Here is a 17,741-nt window from a genome sequence, read left to right on the forward strand (position 1 = left end):
GAGTTTGAGCAGGATAGGTGTTAGCTCTTCTCTAAATTTTTGGTAGAATTCAGCTGTGAAGCCATCTGGACCTGGGCTTTTGTTTGCTGGAAGATTTCTGATTACAGTTTCAATTTCCATGCTTGTGATGTGTCTGTTAAGATTTTCTATTTCTTCCTGGTCGAGTTTTGGAAAGTTGTACTTTTCTAAGAATTTGTCCATTTCTTCCACGTTGTCCATTTTATTGGCATATAATTGTTGACAGTAGTCTCTTATGATTGTTTGTATTTCTGTGTTGTCTGTTGTGATCTCTCCATTTTCATTTCTAATTTTATTGATTTGATTTTTCTCCCTTTGTTTCTTGAGGAGTCTGGCTAATGGTTTGTCAATTTTATTTATCCTTTCAAAGAACCAGCTTTTGGCTTTGTTGATTTTTGCTATGGTCTCTTTTGTTTCTTTTGCATTTATTTCTGCCCTAATTTTTAAGATTTCTTTCCTTCTACTAACCCTGGAGTTCTTCATTTCTTCCTTTTCTAGTTGCTTTAGGTATAGGGTTAGGTTATTTATTTGACTTTTTTCTTGTTTCTTGAGGTATGCCTGTATTGCTATGAACTTTCCCCTTAGGACTGCTTTTAAAGTGTCCCACAGGTTTTGGGTTGTTGTGCTTTCATTTTCATTAGTTTCTATGCAAATTTTGATTTCTTTTTTGATTTCCTCTGTGATTTGTTGGTTATTCAGCAGCATGTTGTTCAACCTCCATATGTTGGCATTTTTAATAGTTTTTCTCCTGTAATTGAGATCTAATCTTACTGCATTGTGGTCAGAAAAGATGCTTGGAATGATTTCAATTTTTTTGAATTTACCAAGGCTAGCTTTATGGCCCAGGATGTGATCTATCCTGGAGAAGGTTCCATGTGCGCTTGAGAAAAAGGTGAAATTCATTGTTTTGGGATGAAATGTCCTATAGATATCAATTAGGTCTAACTGGTCTATTGTATCGTTTAAAGTTTGTGTTTCCTTGTTAATTTTCTGTTTAGTTGATCTATCCATAGGTGTGAGTGGGGTATTAAAGTCTCCCACTATTATTGTGTTATTGTTAATTTCTCCTTTCATACTTCTTTCCACAAGATTTTCCATTTTCTTTGCCCAAATTCACCAGATCTATCACAGTTATAACCTTAGGAAATGTATTTGCTAATAATAAAAAACTTGATTAACAGAGGATGAAATGGTTGGATGGGATTACTGACTCGATGGACATGAATTTGAGCAAGCTCCGGGAGTTGGTGATGAACAGGGAGGCCTAGTGTGCTTTAATCCATGGGGTCACAAAGAATCAGATGTGACTGAGTGACTGAACTGAACTGATAATCAAAGTTACCCCTTGATCCATGGGCTAAAAAATGGATGTTGTGTTCACAGGCATGTCAGCAACATTTATCTCATTGTGCATCTCCATCAGCACTCCTGGGTGACCAGGAAAGAAATCTTTTTTTTTTTTTTTCCCCTCAGCAGTAATTCTTAACAGTAAACTGTGTTGAAAACAGATGTGTTGTCATCCAGGCTTTATTGTCCCATTTGTCGAGTACAGGCAGTATAGATTTAGCATAATTCTTAAGGGTCCTAGATCTTTTGGAGTGATAAGCATTGACTTCAACTCAAAAACATGAGTTGCATTAGCCCCTAACAAGCCACTATCCTTTGAAATTTTGAAGCCAGACATTGACTTCTCCTCTTTGGCTATAAAAGTCATATTTTCCAACACGAAGCTGTTTCATTTATATAAAACAATCTGTTGTTTAGTGAAGATACCTTCGTTAATTATCTTCAGTAGATCTTCCAAATAACTTGCTGCTTCACCTTTCACTTTTGTGTTATATGGGTGGCTTCTTTCCTTAAACTTCATGAACCAACCCTCTGCTATATTCAAACTTTTTGTGCAGCTTCCTCACCTCTCTCAGACTTCATAGCACTGAGGAGAATTAGAGTCTTACTCTGAAGAAGGCTTTGGTTTAAGAGGATGTTGTAGCTGACTTGATCTTTTATCCAGACCACTAAAACTTCTTCCGTAAAAGCAACAAATCTGTTTTACATACTTATTAGTCATGTGTTTACTGGAGTAGCACTTTTAATTTCCTTCAGGAACTTTTCCTTTGCATTGAAAACTGGTTAATTGGCCCAGAAGACCCAGCTTTTGACCTATCTCAGCTTTTGAATGCTTTCCTCACTAAGTTTGATTATCTGTAGCTTTTGATTGAAAGTGAGAGACATGGGACTCTTCCTTTCACTTGAACACTTTGATACCATTATAGGAATATTAATTTGCCTTATTTTAATATTGTGAAAGGAAATACAGTGTCTTTGGAAGAAGAGAGGCTTAAGGAGAGGAAGAGCAGTAAATGGCGGAGCAGTCAGAATACAAACAGCATTTATTGATTAAGTTCACCTTCTTATATGGGTGTTGTTTAAGGAGCCCCCAGACAATTACAGTAGTAACATCAAAGACCGCTGATCACAGATCCTCATGAAAAACATATTGATAATTAAAACATTTGAAATATTATGAGCATTGCCAAAATGTGACACTGAAACACAAAGTGACCAAATGCTGTTGGAAAAAATGATTTGATAGAGATGCATGATGAGGTTTCCACAAACCTACAATTTCTTAAAAAAAAAAAAAAAAAGAGGAAGCAATGTAAGGCATAATAAAGCAAAACTCAATAAACAATGTGTGCTTATAAATGATAAAGCTGAAATTCAAGTCCAAGCAATCTAGGAGATTAAATTTAAGTGTCAAAATTTTAAGTAACATCTCAATGACAAAAGCATTGAACATCTTGAAAAAAATTACTCTTCTGTAGATCTTTGCTCTCATATGGTATCTATATTGTGAGAAACTAAATTGAGAATTGGCATATACTCAGGTCATGGAGAACCCTGAACACTAAGCTAAGACTGTAGGATTTACAGTCCCTAGACTGTAGGGACACTTTTTCCAGGAGCAGAGGAACCATTAAAGACAGAGAGACAATTACGTGCACTAGTATGTTTCACCTGGGATTGATGTTGATGGTGGGTGGGAAATTTTTGAAAAATAGAGTGCAGGAGACTAATTAGGGTATTATCAAAACAGGCTTATAAGACTTGACGTGTTCAGCTTCCAGCATGGATGGCTGAGTTAGTTCTTACTGGAAACAAACCTCTCACAGATAATTATGAATTCTAAGGAAATAAATGAAGCTTAAAGTAACTGGTACATGACCAAAAGCCAGCATATTTCAGTTCTAAAATTGGAAAAAGGAAATAAATGATGTTGAATGAGTAACAATTTTTATGAGTATTACTCTGAGGATAAGCCAAGTCAGTTTCAGTTAAAATAAAACTAAAGATTTTTGTGAACTTAAAAACCAGAAGACAGACTTCAGAACAACCTCAGCCACTGGAAATTAATTGAAAGACAATACCAAATGTAAGCAATTTACAGCTCAACTGAAATCTCATATGTAGTTTGTAGGAATGCTAATTGTATAAACACTTTGGAAATAATCTAGTAGTTTTTATATTCTTAAATATATATCAACCCTATAATCTAGCAGTTCCATAACTGCCTGTAAGCATATATCCAGCAAAAATGAAAACATATGGCCCAAAGATTTTATAATAATTTGCATAGAGCCTCTTTTATAATAACCTCAAACTGTATACATCCTCAGTCAATCAATAAAAGAATGGATAAATGAAATGTCATTTTTCAAAGAGTGAATCACAGATAGAAGCAAGAACATGGATAAATCTCAAAAATATTTTGCTGAATGAAAGGCATTTTATACAGAGTACATAGTTAGTAACCACAAAGGCAAAACTAATATAATGGGAAAAAAATTAGATCAGTGGTTACCTTTGAAAAATAAGAATGGGGATTGCCTGTAAAAAATCGTGAGGGCACTTTCTGTGATGATGCTACTATTCAACATCTTGATAGAAGTTTAGATTGTACAGGATTTTTGTTTTTATTCTTAAGAGTAATATATATATGAGTGTGTGGGGAGGAGAGGGGAAGCACACACAGGGAGACATCTATAAAATGCCAAAAGAAAAAAAAAGCAGAAATAAATTCTAGGCATGCATGCTAGCGTATAAAGAACATGTATCATACTGATATTTGCAATTTACCTTAACATAAAATGGGTTGATGGATGGATTGTAGGATGGATAATGTCATAAGTAACTATAGTAAAATGTTAATGGCAAAAGTTAGGTTTCAGGCTTATGGGTTTTTACTGTGAAATTTATTTAAATTGCTGTATTAGAAAAGCTTTTCTAATTAAAATATTCAGAATGAAGAATTGTTGAGTTAGTAAACAAGAGTAATATTGCTCATGAATAAGATTAGCTATAATTTATTGACATTTACCATTTAACATGTGCTGTTAGCAAGTTTATCTCTGTCTCTCTTTCTGTTATCTCATGTAATCATTCCAGCAAGGTGAAGCAACTATTTTAGTATCTATATTGTAGATGAGAAAATAGAGACTTAAATCTGGTCACATAACTAATAAAAGGAAGCACTTAGATGGAAACCATGTCTGACTAACCACAAAGCCTGTACCTTTAAATAAAACCACCATACTACACAGTATAGTGAAAAAATTAAGAATTTGAAAAATACAGTGAATTGGATAACATTATGTCTGCAGTAAACTTTATAGTTTATGAACTTGCTATATTTCAAACTTACTGAATGATAATGCCAATACCAAAAGTAAAAACATAGGTAGTAACAGCTTCTTGGGGTAGATACAAGCAAGAGAAAAAAAATTACAAATTCAATTAATAACATATTGAGTAATTAATATAATTTTGATGTCCAAGCAAAAATATTCATATTCATCAGTTATCAAAAGCTTTCAAAATCAAACTAAGAAACACATTGAGAGTTAAAAATTTGTTATACATTATTAACATAGAAGTAGCTATGAAATATTTGAAGTCAGTGAGTTATCATAGAAAGTTACTCCACTGTGGAGGAAAAAAAAGAGAGAGAGAGAAAAAAAAAAGTATAATGTATAGAAACCCTGGGAAACAGGAAAGAAAATAGAAAACAAAAAACAAAAAACAGAAAAAGTTCAGAGGAAGAGGAAGAGAATCCATGTGTAGGCAATATTCCCTTTATCAGAAACAGAAATCCATGGTTGATTGGAGCACATGTATTACACAGATCCATAATACTTTCAAAGTGCCTATTTTATAAAGTACAGTTTAGGAACTGAGAATGTAATAAGGATGAATACCAATGGATTCATGAGTTAGAATATTTTGTATTAAAGTGAGAATGAGGAATATGGATTTAAATATCAATACTGTGTTGGATCATGTCCCAAGAGAAAGCAATGAGAGTTAGTAAGCATATTCCCTTCTTGAAAGCAAAAATCATATCCTTTACTTTACAATTTCTAATAGATGTTTAATACACAGCTGTTGAATTTAACCAGATTAATGTTTTGTAAAGCATCAAAGTATCAGTAAAACAATTTTGAAATTCAAAATCATGTTTTTATGTCTCTGACTGCAATGCAGTCAATACGGTAAAATTTGTTATTGTAGCTATTTGGTTCATTCAGAAATTTGAGATCCTATTATTAACACAGTATCTACCTCTTTGCAATAAAATGCTGGATTTGCCCTTTTTAATCTTATATTCCCGGTATACCATTTGACAGAATGGAGCCTCAGGAATGGTATTCTATAACAGCTTTTTTCAATTCAATTCTACTTTATCAATGAAATTTTTTGAGTCTCAAAGCAGAGTTTTGTACTGTACAAGTCTAACAAATGACCTCAATTTTCCTCAAGTTTATTGCCAACTTGTGACCACTGACTCAGCATAACTATGCATCATCCTTTCTTATGAAGAGTGAGTTTTCTGAATGCAGTTATCAGTATATGGCAGATTCTCTATGACTGCTTCAAGGGCTTTTGTACAAACTTGCATATGATTGAGAATTCATGAGTTGCTCCATATTTATGTCTCTTCTCTGGATGCACACACTTAGCAAATGATGCAATGAGCTTGCAAGAGCTGGGTGGGAATTACTTATTTCTCCCCAGTTTTCATTTTACTGGAAGCTTAAATGTCAAAAGAAACATTCTCCACTATATAATCAAATGGCCTCAAGGTGAAACACTTTTTTGATAATGACTATATTTAATTTTTCTAGGGAAAGAGAATCTTTCATATTAAAACTAATTGGTTAATTTATATCTGTTATGGTTTTAGCTACTAAAAGCTTAACAGCTTATGTCTTCTAAAGAATATTATTTTCTTGGAGTATAAATTTATAGTCAATTTCCTAGACTTAGTTTTTATATATATATATATATATATATTTACTAAGACCACAGGAGATAGTTAAATATTTTTGGTATCACTATAAGCAACTAAAAAAGAATGTCAAGTTTGGTAGAGAAATGGCATATGACTAATGTCAAATGAGACAGGTATTTAAAAACTTCAAGAAATACCTTGCACATTCAATAAAGTGTTGTTATATCTTCAGAATGATAGTGATTATTGCTTTGATGAATTTTGTGTCTTCTGTAAACTCTGATACTATCATCACACTAAATAGCCTGTTTTCATGCTATATGCAAATTTATTTAGAGAAAGACAACATATTTAGAGAACAACAGCATATTTAGAGAAAGACAACATAGTAGATTCAGATATCAATGTTTATAGCCAAATATTATTACAAGTAAAAAATTTCTGCTCTTTACCCTTTTGCAGTATAGAAAGAATATAAGAATTAATTTGGAAAGAAATTTCTAGTCATAGGCTATAAATATTTAACTTCAGCTTTCTATTAAGTTTCAATATCAAGAAACTTTCATATTCATGAAAGTTCTTTGCAATTCATGAGAGTTAAATCTGTGCTTCTTCAGACTTAAAAGGAACTTGGTCCCAAAATACATTGCTAGTTAAAGTTTCAGGGTTTTTTGTAGCAACCAGCACATAAACTTTTCAATTAATAGTAGAGTTTATAACCCCCTTGGCCTTCCCTGGTGGCTCAGATGGTAAAGAATCTGCCTGCAGTGCGGGAGACCCAGATTTGATTACTGGGTCAGGAAGATCCCCTGGAGAAGGGAATGGCTACCCTCTCCAGTATTCTTGCCTAGAGAATTCGATGGACACAGAAGCCTAGGTGGGATACAAGTTGAACATGACCAAGTGACTAAAACTTTCACTTTTATAACACATAGTGTGAAAGTTTAACAGGTCTATTAATGACCATCTATTTGCATGACCAGAAATCAAGAAGTAGTATGGGATATTCAGAATGTAATGATTGACTTTCTAAACCAGGTAACCAACACCTGGTGGTCTCTTACATCTGTTTTCTGTAGCTGGAAAAGTGTTTCTACAGCCATTTAAAATATTTCATTTCATCTCATTTAATAGAGACTTATTTTTGTCAAATAACATGTCAAGGAATCATTCATGTTTTAAAAGTTACATGTAGCTATACTGAATAATATGTATACAATATGTGCACAATGACCATGTGAGTATATTCATAAAACATTTTTTAAAAGAAAACAAAATTCTAGTAGCACTAATACCCTCAGAGACAGTAAACTTGGGAACATAGAGAAATGTTTAGGAAGATTTAAAATTTTACTGTCCATGCTAATCCAACTTGCAAATTCTCTACACTGTGCATTTATAAAACAAATAGATATAGTATTACTATAAATTTAGTCTACTCTTTACACCTTGTCTGACCCAGTGTGCACTGTCTCCTTAAAAAATAAAGGAATCTGAAGCAAGTTTTCTTAAAATTAAATTTCATCAAAATGGTTTAATCAACTTTTACTTATTAATTCTTTTGACACAATCAAACTACCTCACAGTAAATATAATGTCTTAGTTTAGTGGAACACTACATCCTAAAAGTTCAAAGAAATTTCATGCCTGTAATCCCATATTCCTTGTTAGTCCATTTAGAGAATAAAAGAAAAGAGTATAAAATATGAGAATAATGATAATTACAAGCAGGTTTCAATTGTTTAATTGACTGTGAGACAACAGATCACACACACACTCATATATGTATATATATTTTTCTCATTGTAATACTTATACAGAATGTAGCAAAGTGAATATTTAACCAGTTCGAAGATTTTGGTTATTCATGATGCACATATAACAGATATTAACGAAGACTCTTGAGAGTCCCTTGGACTGCAAGGAGATCCAACCAGTCCATTCTGAAGGAGATCAGCCCTGGGATATCTTTGGAAGGAATGATGCTAAAGCTGAAACTCCAGTACTTTGGCCACCCCATGCGAAGAGTTGACTCATTGGAAAGGACTCTGATGCTGGGAGGGATTGGGGGCAGGAGGAGAAGGGGATGACAGTAGATGAGATGGCTGGATGGCATCACTGACTCGATGGACGTGAGTTTGAGTGAACTCCGGGAGTTGGTGATGGACAGGGAGGCCTGGCGCACTGGGATTCATGGGGTCACAAGGAGTCGGACATGACCGAGCGACTGCACTGAACTGAATGTATCCAAATCAGTGAATCCTATCCTGCTTATGTCTTCACAGTTTTCTTCAAGGGAAAAAAAAATGTAGTTGTAGAGGTAATAGGAGACTTGAAAATCATGAGAAGGATAGAGTTGTGAAGTTATGAATAGTAAAGATACAAACTGAGCTAATCTAGCCTCTGATTTTATGTGACACTTTCATCCTCTGTCAATATAAAGCTGGAGGTTTGGGGGCTTTTATTTATTTACTTTTATTTTTATTTGTCATTTCATCTGTACCCTGCCAATGTTTTTGTAATATGGCCTTGAATGTGCCTGTATCTTTGTAAGACATGTATTTTCTTTAATATGTACATACTTTTTGATTTAGATAAAGGTATTACTTGCTATAAACTGATTCACTCTCATTTTATACATGTTTTTATTAAATTCTATCCATGTTGCCGTACACCAACTAGTTCTTTCTGCTAGCTGAAGAGTATGCTACAGAGCGTCACTACCATGTTTCAATTGCCCATTCCCCTAATAATGTGAGCCTCATTGGTGGCTCAGCAGTAAAGAATCCACCTGCAATGTAGAAGATGGGGGTTCAATACCTGGGTTGCAAAGAACTCCTAGAGGAATAAATGGCAGCCCACTCCAGTATTCTTGTCTGAGAAATCCCATGGACAGAGGAGCCTGGCAGACTGCAGTCCATGGGATTGCAGAGTCGGACATGACTTAGCAGCTAAACAACAACAGCAATTAATTATGCACACACAGGTTGCTTTCAGTTCTTTCTCAGTGTGTAGTGTAAAGTATGTTCCCATCAAACATCATGGCTTATGTGAGTTCATATATATATCTAGGAGTGGAATACACATTATAGTATATATAAATATCTGGTAAAATATATATTAGGATTGTTGTATTATATGACTTTCTAATTGTTGCCTATCTGATGGCTTTAAAAAAATGTCCAACTTTTAAATTTGCAGTTACTTGGAACTAAAATGTTGATGTAACTCTTTGTATTTTAGTAGCTAATTAGGCTTTCCTTTCTGTGTATTGTTGTCCAAATCTTTTCATATTCTCCAATCATATATGAATATATTTCTGGTTGACTTATAGGAATTCTTATTTATTCTAGATATTATTATACATACAATATAAGATGCACCTTTTATTTAAAACATTTCTGAAATTGAGCGCTATCTAACATGTATGAAGTTCAACATAGTTGTTTACACAGACATAACTTTAATATCCAAAGATGTATAAATGAGTGACTTCAATATTTGTGAAAAAGTTCTAAGTAATGATAAACTGTTGTATCATAATGTATTTTGTAATATTTTTTCTTAACAACATACACACAAATAATATTTCTGAGAATCAAAGGCATCTTACAGTTGATAAAACACAGTATTACTTAATGGTTTTACTTACTGCCAGTTTTTTCCCCCCAAGTTTATCATTTGTCACTTAACTGATATATTTTGTCATCATTCAATAGAAATTCTTGATTTTTAGATAAATAAACTCATGTTTCACTGTCTATTATGTGCTTTTCATATCTTCATTAGGTTTCCTTTTTCAAATGCTAGATTGCAGATATATTCTCCTCCTACACATTCTTCTATAATATTAGCCTGGTAATTTTACCTACTTAATTTAGACACTTAATATAATCTATTCAAAGGGAGGAAAATTTTTCCTCAACCCTCTTTGGGTCCCTCTCTGAATCTGAAAACTAAACTGACAAAAACAATAATGGAAGGAAAGCATACAAATTGTATGTAACATGAATTTTCCATGTTACAGGAGGTGTCATAATGAAGCAGAGACCTAAAGAAACAGGCAGACCTGAGTGCGTTTATGCTTGCCCTGATAGAGTGGACAGTCTCAGAAGAATAGGATAGGTTTAAGAGTATAAGTTCAGTGTAGTTAACTGGGAAGAAGTTGGCAAGGCCTGTTTGTTTAGATTCTTCTAGGTGTCATTTTGTCTTCAGAGATAAGGATGTTCCTTTCCTCCAGGAACAGGGAGGCCACCTCTCACTTGAGGGCCTTACAATCTGTTTCAGGGGAGAAGGACTGGGGGAAGGTCAGAGTGACCTTCCCACATTTACTGTTTTCTTAAACTCTTTCAGCTTATAATATTCAGTATTCCAGGATGCCATATTTTGGTATAGTGTGTCCCAAGTCCCATCAATACAAACTAGAACTACAACTTTATTTTATTAATGAGCTGTTTACACAGGAGTATAGGGAATAAGCCAATACTAACTACACCATACATAGAACATTTTTTTCATTGAATTATTATGCCACATTTATTATTTACAATAAAATGTGTTAACCTCTGTATTCTGTTTTATTGATCTGCTTTTCATTTCCTGCAATTCTATTTTAGTGCTTTTTAAAAAAACTGTTATACATTAGAATCTGATAGGATAATTCTTCCCCTTTAGCTCCTGCTTCTTAGAACTAAAATTAGTTATTAGCAGACATCCATTTACACAAAACAACTTATATCATGTTTATTTAACTTCACAAAATATCTTGGAAGAATTTGGATTGGATTTCACTGAAATTACCTTAAAATTCTGTTGTCCCATCTATGAAAATTCTTTATTACCTGTTTTTTCATGTATTCTTTTATATTATTTCCAAATAAGGTATGGGAAAAGTTAATATTTTACTACCTTGGTAAACGTATTTTATTTTATATTTTATTTTCTAGATGTGCATTGATGGCGCAAAGAAATTCATTATGTTTTACAAGTTGATATTTTTAGAAAAATTGCCTAAATATACTATTTTTTCAACTAGTTTAAGTGAATTATGCATTGATTTTATTTAGTATTATATACTATTAATTACCTCATCTCTAATTTAAAAGTTTTATTATTTCCTTTCCAATCTTTGGCCTTTTTTTCATTGTATTATTTTGACCATAGCATCCACAATCTTGTTACATAGTAACAGTGAAAATGCCATTTCTTATCACTCCCCCCCATTAAAGAGAATATAACTAAGCTTTCTTTTCTAAGTATGATATTAATGTACTTTTTTGTAGCTAATTTATCATGTTGAGTTTTCTTGCTATTCCTAATTCTCATTTTATTATTGCAAATAGATAACATTTTCAGATTCTTTTTCTTTATCTTTTGAAATATAGTCATGCTTCTTGTTTGGTGAAACAGTATGATGAATCACATTGTTAAGACATTTTAATGTTATTATTGGGAAATATACATACAAATGAATGTATATACTATGTATTTAAAGTTTATTAAAACAAAAGTCTTGCTCCAATAATAGCAAAGTATCTACTCTTCCACAACCCCTGTTGCAGATAAAAATTCTGAAATCTGGATCAAATAGACAATAGCAACTGTCATTGAAGACTAAACCAAAAGAGGACAGAAACTAAGCAGTATTTTGACTCTTGAAAGAAGAAAATAGTAGGAGACATATATGTTCATAGGCCCTTTCAATGAGGGCAATCTCTAAACTAATAAACTGTTTTATTAAATAAAATAAAATTCCATGCATTGCCGGAATTTAAGCAGAAATGTCTGCCTGGTTAGCTTCAAGAGTGAGAAGAAAGTTTTGGGATACAGGAAACTGAGAGAGGTAACCCAGAAAGAAAAGAAGGAAGAATATCAATGAAAAATAAATGAGTAAATGTAAAACATACATATATATTATTTTCTTAATTGTGTTCAGCATTTTGTCTAAAGCAAACCTTATAACATAGTAATGTACATATTCTTATGAATTTAAATATAACATAGAGGACAGAATATCACACAGGTGGTTATAAGTGGAATCAAGCTAAATGTCCATTGATAGATGACTGGATAAAGAAAATATGGTATGTACATATAGTTGGATAATATTCAGCATTAAAAGAAGGAAATTCTTTAATTTGAAACATCATAGATGGATCTGAATGACATTAGGCTAAGTAAGATAAGTAAGATAAGTCAGTCTCAGAGGGAAGATCCAATTATATGAGATGCCTAGATTGGTCAACTCATAAAAGCAGAGAGTAGAATGGTGGTTACTAGAGGGTAGGGGGAGGGAGATTGTTCAATTGGTATAAAATTATTATTATACATGAATAAGTTTTAAAGATCTTCTGTATAAGACCTACAATCAACTCTACGGTGTTGTGTACTTAGGAAACTTGCTAAGATGATAGAGTTTATGTTACAGGTTATGCCCACACCAAAAGATAAAAAGGATGCAGATATTTTGGAGGCTGTGGATATGTTTATTTCCTTGACTGTAATCATAGTATCGTGAGTAAATGCATATGTCCAGTTCAATGAAATGTATACATTAAATATATGCATTTGGGGGATATATTAAGTACACTGTAGTGAGTGAAGTCGCTCAGTTGTGCCCGACTCTGCAACCCCACGGACAGTAGCCTGCACCAAGCTCCTCAGTCCATGGGATTTTCAAGGCAAGAAGACTGGAGTGGGTTGCCATTTCCTTCTCCAAGTACACTGTAACAAAACGGAAAAAAAAATGGAATGGTACTATTGCAAAGTTATGATGTTTTACATGAAGTCATTCAATGTAATGCCAAATTACAGCAAAAGCTAAAGATATATACGGTACCACATAATACCACACTTTATTGAAAAATGCAAAAGGCAGAGCTTGGATGGAAAAAGTTAGACCCAATGCTTTCTAAGAGAGGCAAATTTTATGTCTAAAAATACAGATCTGTTGAAAGTAAAAGGACGAAAAAATATATACTGTAGAAGCATAACAACACTGGGGTAGCTTTAGTCTTTCATTTGTGTGTTCCCTCTTGAGTTGCTTCTTGCTTTTCTCCCTTCCTGACCTCTTTTCTTCTTGCCATTTTTCCTTCTTTCTTGAATAATTCAGAAAAAAAGCTATTAGGTAAAGCCATGTATGTTATGAAGCTATGTGTCCATGTTGAGGGTAGGGAATAGGAGGAGCCAGTACCCAGTATGAAATGTCAAAGATCTGACGGATAATACTTCTCACCATTCAGCAGTCTGAGAAGGACATCCACGTAGAGTGGTGGCAAAATTTCCATAGCAGGTTTCTGATGCCAGGCAAAGCTTTCCAAGTATTTGTAGTGGATCATAACAATAACACCTTACCCTCCTCCAGAAGTACCAAAAAACAAGCAAATTCTTATATGAATGAGACACAGAAAAGAGGAGCACATAACTCCTGTGGTTAGTGAGACACCAAAGAGACAATTTTTCAGAAGCTAAAGAACTACAGGGTATGGTAAAGGATAAAATAATAGTGCCAAGATGGAGGGTTCTGATAATTTTCTTAAATTTATGGTTTTTCAGGAGTCTGGGAATCCCTCCAACAATGAAATTTTTACAATGTATAAGATTTTTTAACTTTTTAAAGAATGATTATTTTCTTTTCTTTCCTAAGGTTCAATATTTCATGTATTTGAGATATATTACTTGTCACATTCTTAGGAACACTTCAAAGTCTTATGTGGCAGCTGGGAAATCTACCATCATATAACCATGTGCATAATACTCACTTTTTATTCATTTGCGCATCCATCTATCATCTACACAAAGAGTCAATATGCATTTATGAAGGTCTCACTTTCTTAAGTCACAGTGAGAGGCAACAGAGGAATACAAATATGACAATTATTTTCCTTTGACATAATATCCTTGAGAGCATCCAGTGTATCCAAGATAAATACAAGTTTTGTTTGCCCCTGAATCTCCATCCAGTGCTCTCTGATGATCAAGAACCTATTAAAGTTCAAATGCAATTTGATCACTGTCATTTGGTTATTCATTGCTCTTGCTGTTATCATCCTTGATTGCTTTATAGCAAATAATTGCCTATATTTGGTGTCACCAATTTTTCACTCCTCTTTTTCTTCCACTCAAATAAGGCAATCAACTTTGTTAATCTTTTAAAAAAGAGCTGTCACAGTTGAAAATAGGCTATCATGTTGTTATATCCTTGGTCAGTGTTTGACTGGCATCTCGCTTAGCACAATAGCAGTACTTGACACTGCCCTGATGTGAATCCAGGATACTTTCTCTCTTGTTTATTCTTCTGCCCCCCTTTTCAATGTTTTTTGTTTAGTTTTGCTAGATCTTTCTCATCCCATTTACTCTGTTATGTGAGACACAAACTTCAGATGTCTTTTCTTCTTAGATGACATCATTCAGCCTCATTACATTAAATAATATCTAAAATTATAATTTATAAATTTACATTTTAGACATCTCACATGAACTCCTACATTTTAGGGCCAATCACCTATTCACCATCACTCTTCAGATGTCTGGCAAGCATTTCAAATGTAGTATGTCCCAAACAAACTTCAAGTCACCCCACCACCAAAACAAAACAAACAAATAGCCCCCCAATTGCAGGAAATATCAACACCAACCTTTAAGTTGTTCAAGCCAACAATCTCAGACTTATTTTTAATTCCTCTTCTTCTCCCACACCCACTTTCAATATCAGAATAGCCCATAAGCTCTACCTTCAAAATCTACCCTAAAATCATGAAATTCTTGGTGGGTGGTAATTTGATATTACTGAATTTCCAAAGTGACAACAAAGCTAAAGTCTCCACTGTGAAATTATGTTGAATGAATCAAGGCATCGTCCTTCAAAAAATATCTGAGATAAAAGAACAGATCAAAATATATGATGATAGATAGTAGCAAGGTGCTTCTTGCTACTTTGTAGGAGTTCAGAGAAGCCAGAGATTAATTCTGGGTGGGGAGCCCAGTCAATATTCATGGTAGCAGTGACTTTGAACTTAATCTTGAAAAAGAGTTAAGTGTTTTATTGGTAAAAAAGAGGGGTGAAAATTTTCTTGACTGTGGAAACAGCATGAAGATAAAGGCAAAGAGGACTTTGGCATTTGGTGTGTGTGAGAAATGGATGATTCCATGTTATGAATCCATGAGGTACATGAGACAAGTTGAAGCTGGTAATGTAGCTTGGAAATTAAAAGTCTACCGGCCAACAGGAACTATAGAAAATTTTGTTTTTCAGATAGGTGAGGGCAAGTGAGTAGACAATCCGTTTTTAAGAAATCATGCTACATGTTTTCTGTTATAAATTCTGAAACCCTCAGATGCTATGCGTTTGCTTGCATCCCTCGTGATTGCAAAATCATAATTTGCATTAGTTCGTTATTCCTTTACTTCTGATTACCCCATCTCTATCTAGCTTCTGTTTCATACTTATCATGCAGCTAGTTTCCACTTTGGACTGACAACTGTTTTTCAGCTCCTTTTCTATTACCTCCTCCAAATTCAGCAAGAGCTGTCTCTAACACTACACCGATGATAAAGAAACCAAAGGATTTGTACACTACTCTACAAACAGAATGCATTTTATAAAATACATGAGGATGTTTTATAGTCTTCCACAACTGAGTTATTAGTTTCTTAAATCTCTAACATGTTAATGTTAAGAGATTTAGCATTATACTCCCCTTCATACCTAGCAACTCTGAGAGCTGTAGTACAAATAGTGTACTGCTGTTAATATCCTTTTAAAATAACCACCCCAGCTGACCATATATTTGAAAAGTTTGGAGAGAATTCAAGTTTCTGACATAAAGGTAAAAGGAATCTAAATAAACTTGGTATTTTATCCTATCACATCTTCACCTCTCTAGAATGTGTGGACTACTTCACCCATAGATTTCAAACACTTTGATTCTCCCATAAACAGAGTTTTAAAGGTAATATTAAGGAGCCACAGATATTTCTAGAAACTGATGATTTAATTTTGCCAAAGAATATATACTGGTTTCAATATTAATCTTTCTAGATACATGTTTAATAAAATATGGGTGTCTATTGACACCACATCCAAAATAAAAGTGTATCAGCCTATGTAATGAAGTTCTGGTTTTATTTAAGGAAGTGCTTAGACAATGAAGTCATAGTCTGAAAATATCAATGGAAGTGCTCACACACTAAAAGAAAAGGCATATGCGCAAACAAGAAAAATGTGAACCAATGAAACAAGGACATCGCTATATAAAATGACATGAGAAAATACAAAAAAGGGCATTTACCAGTTAAACCAGTAAAGACTAAAGATTTCACAGAAAGGTAGTATTTGACTCAGTTTGGAAGCATTTGTGCATGTGAAAGAGTGAAAGGAATAAACTGGATAAAGCAGGAATAGTTTAAAAAATGTGGTGGAATTAAGAAAAATAAATAGTTTAGCATTTATAATGCAAGATGTGTTAGGGAGAGTCTGTGGTGATGATAAGCTGGACATGGATCAGCAAGTATGAACATTGTATAACTTAGGGAGGAATTTTAACACCACTCATAAGCAATAAAAACATTAAAGTTTTAAAGCAATGAAGTAACATAACTCAATTTGTATTATAATGTGTTCCCTCTTCCCTGGTGGCTCACTGATAAAGAATCCATCTGCAATGCAGAAGATGCAGGTTCAATGCCTGGGTGGGGAAAATCCCCTGGGGAAGGAACTGGCAACCCACTCCAGTGTTCTTGCCCAGGAAATCCTATGAACAGAGGAGCATGTTGGGCTACAGTCCATGGGGTCGCAAAACTGTAAGACACGACTTAGCAACTAAACAACGACAACAACAAACTTGTTCTCTCTTAGAGCAGAGAGACAGGTGTACTAGTAAAGGAAAAATCTGACAATGATTTTTTTAAGCCAAGTAGAGCATCGACTGAATAGTTCAAGGATAGTATGAGTTTGAGCAAGCTCCAGGAGTTGGTGATGGACAGGAAAGCTGTAAGTTATGATGCAATCTTTGAATATTTGTTTAATATGCTAATTTATTAAATAATAAAATGGACATGGCTATAGGGTCATCGCCAATTATAAGCAAGTTTGGGTCACTGTTGATATAATATCAAGTGGAAGGATATGTATTAAGGTGTATGACACTAAAATAGGAGAAAAAGGAAGAGAGGGTAAAGAAACACTGAGTTGAGATTTTTTGGAGTTACTTAAGTTTCATAATCATGGGACCTAACTTATAAATAGCTGAATTTTGCTTAACATAAGCAAAATCTTTCAGTACTTTTTAAGACATGACCTACTTAAAAAAAGGAGTCTGTGCTTAAAAAGGAATACTCAAAAACTAATGTTTATGTCAATATGTGAACTCTGCTTCCACCACACATTATCTGATATTAGTTGGTCAAATTACTGGTTTATGCTCAATTTTGTCAT

Source organism: Bos mutus, chromosome 14 (assembly GCF_027580195.1).
Source record: "Bos mutus isolate GX-2022 chromosome 14, NWIPB_WYAK_1.1, whole genome shotgun sequence".
Classification (NCBI taxonomy): Eukaryota; Metazoa; Chordata; class Mammalia; order Artiodactyla; family Bovidae; genus Bos; species Bos mutus.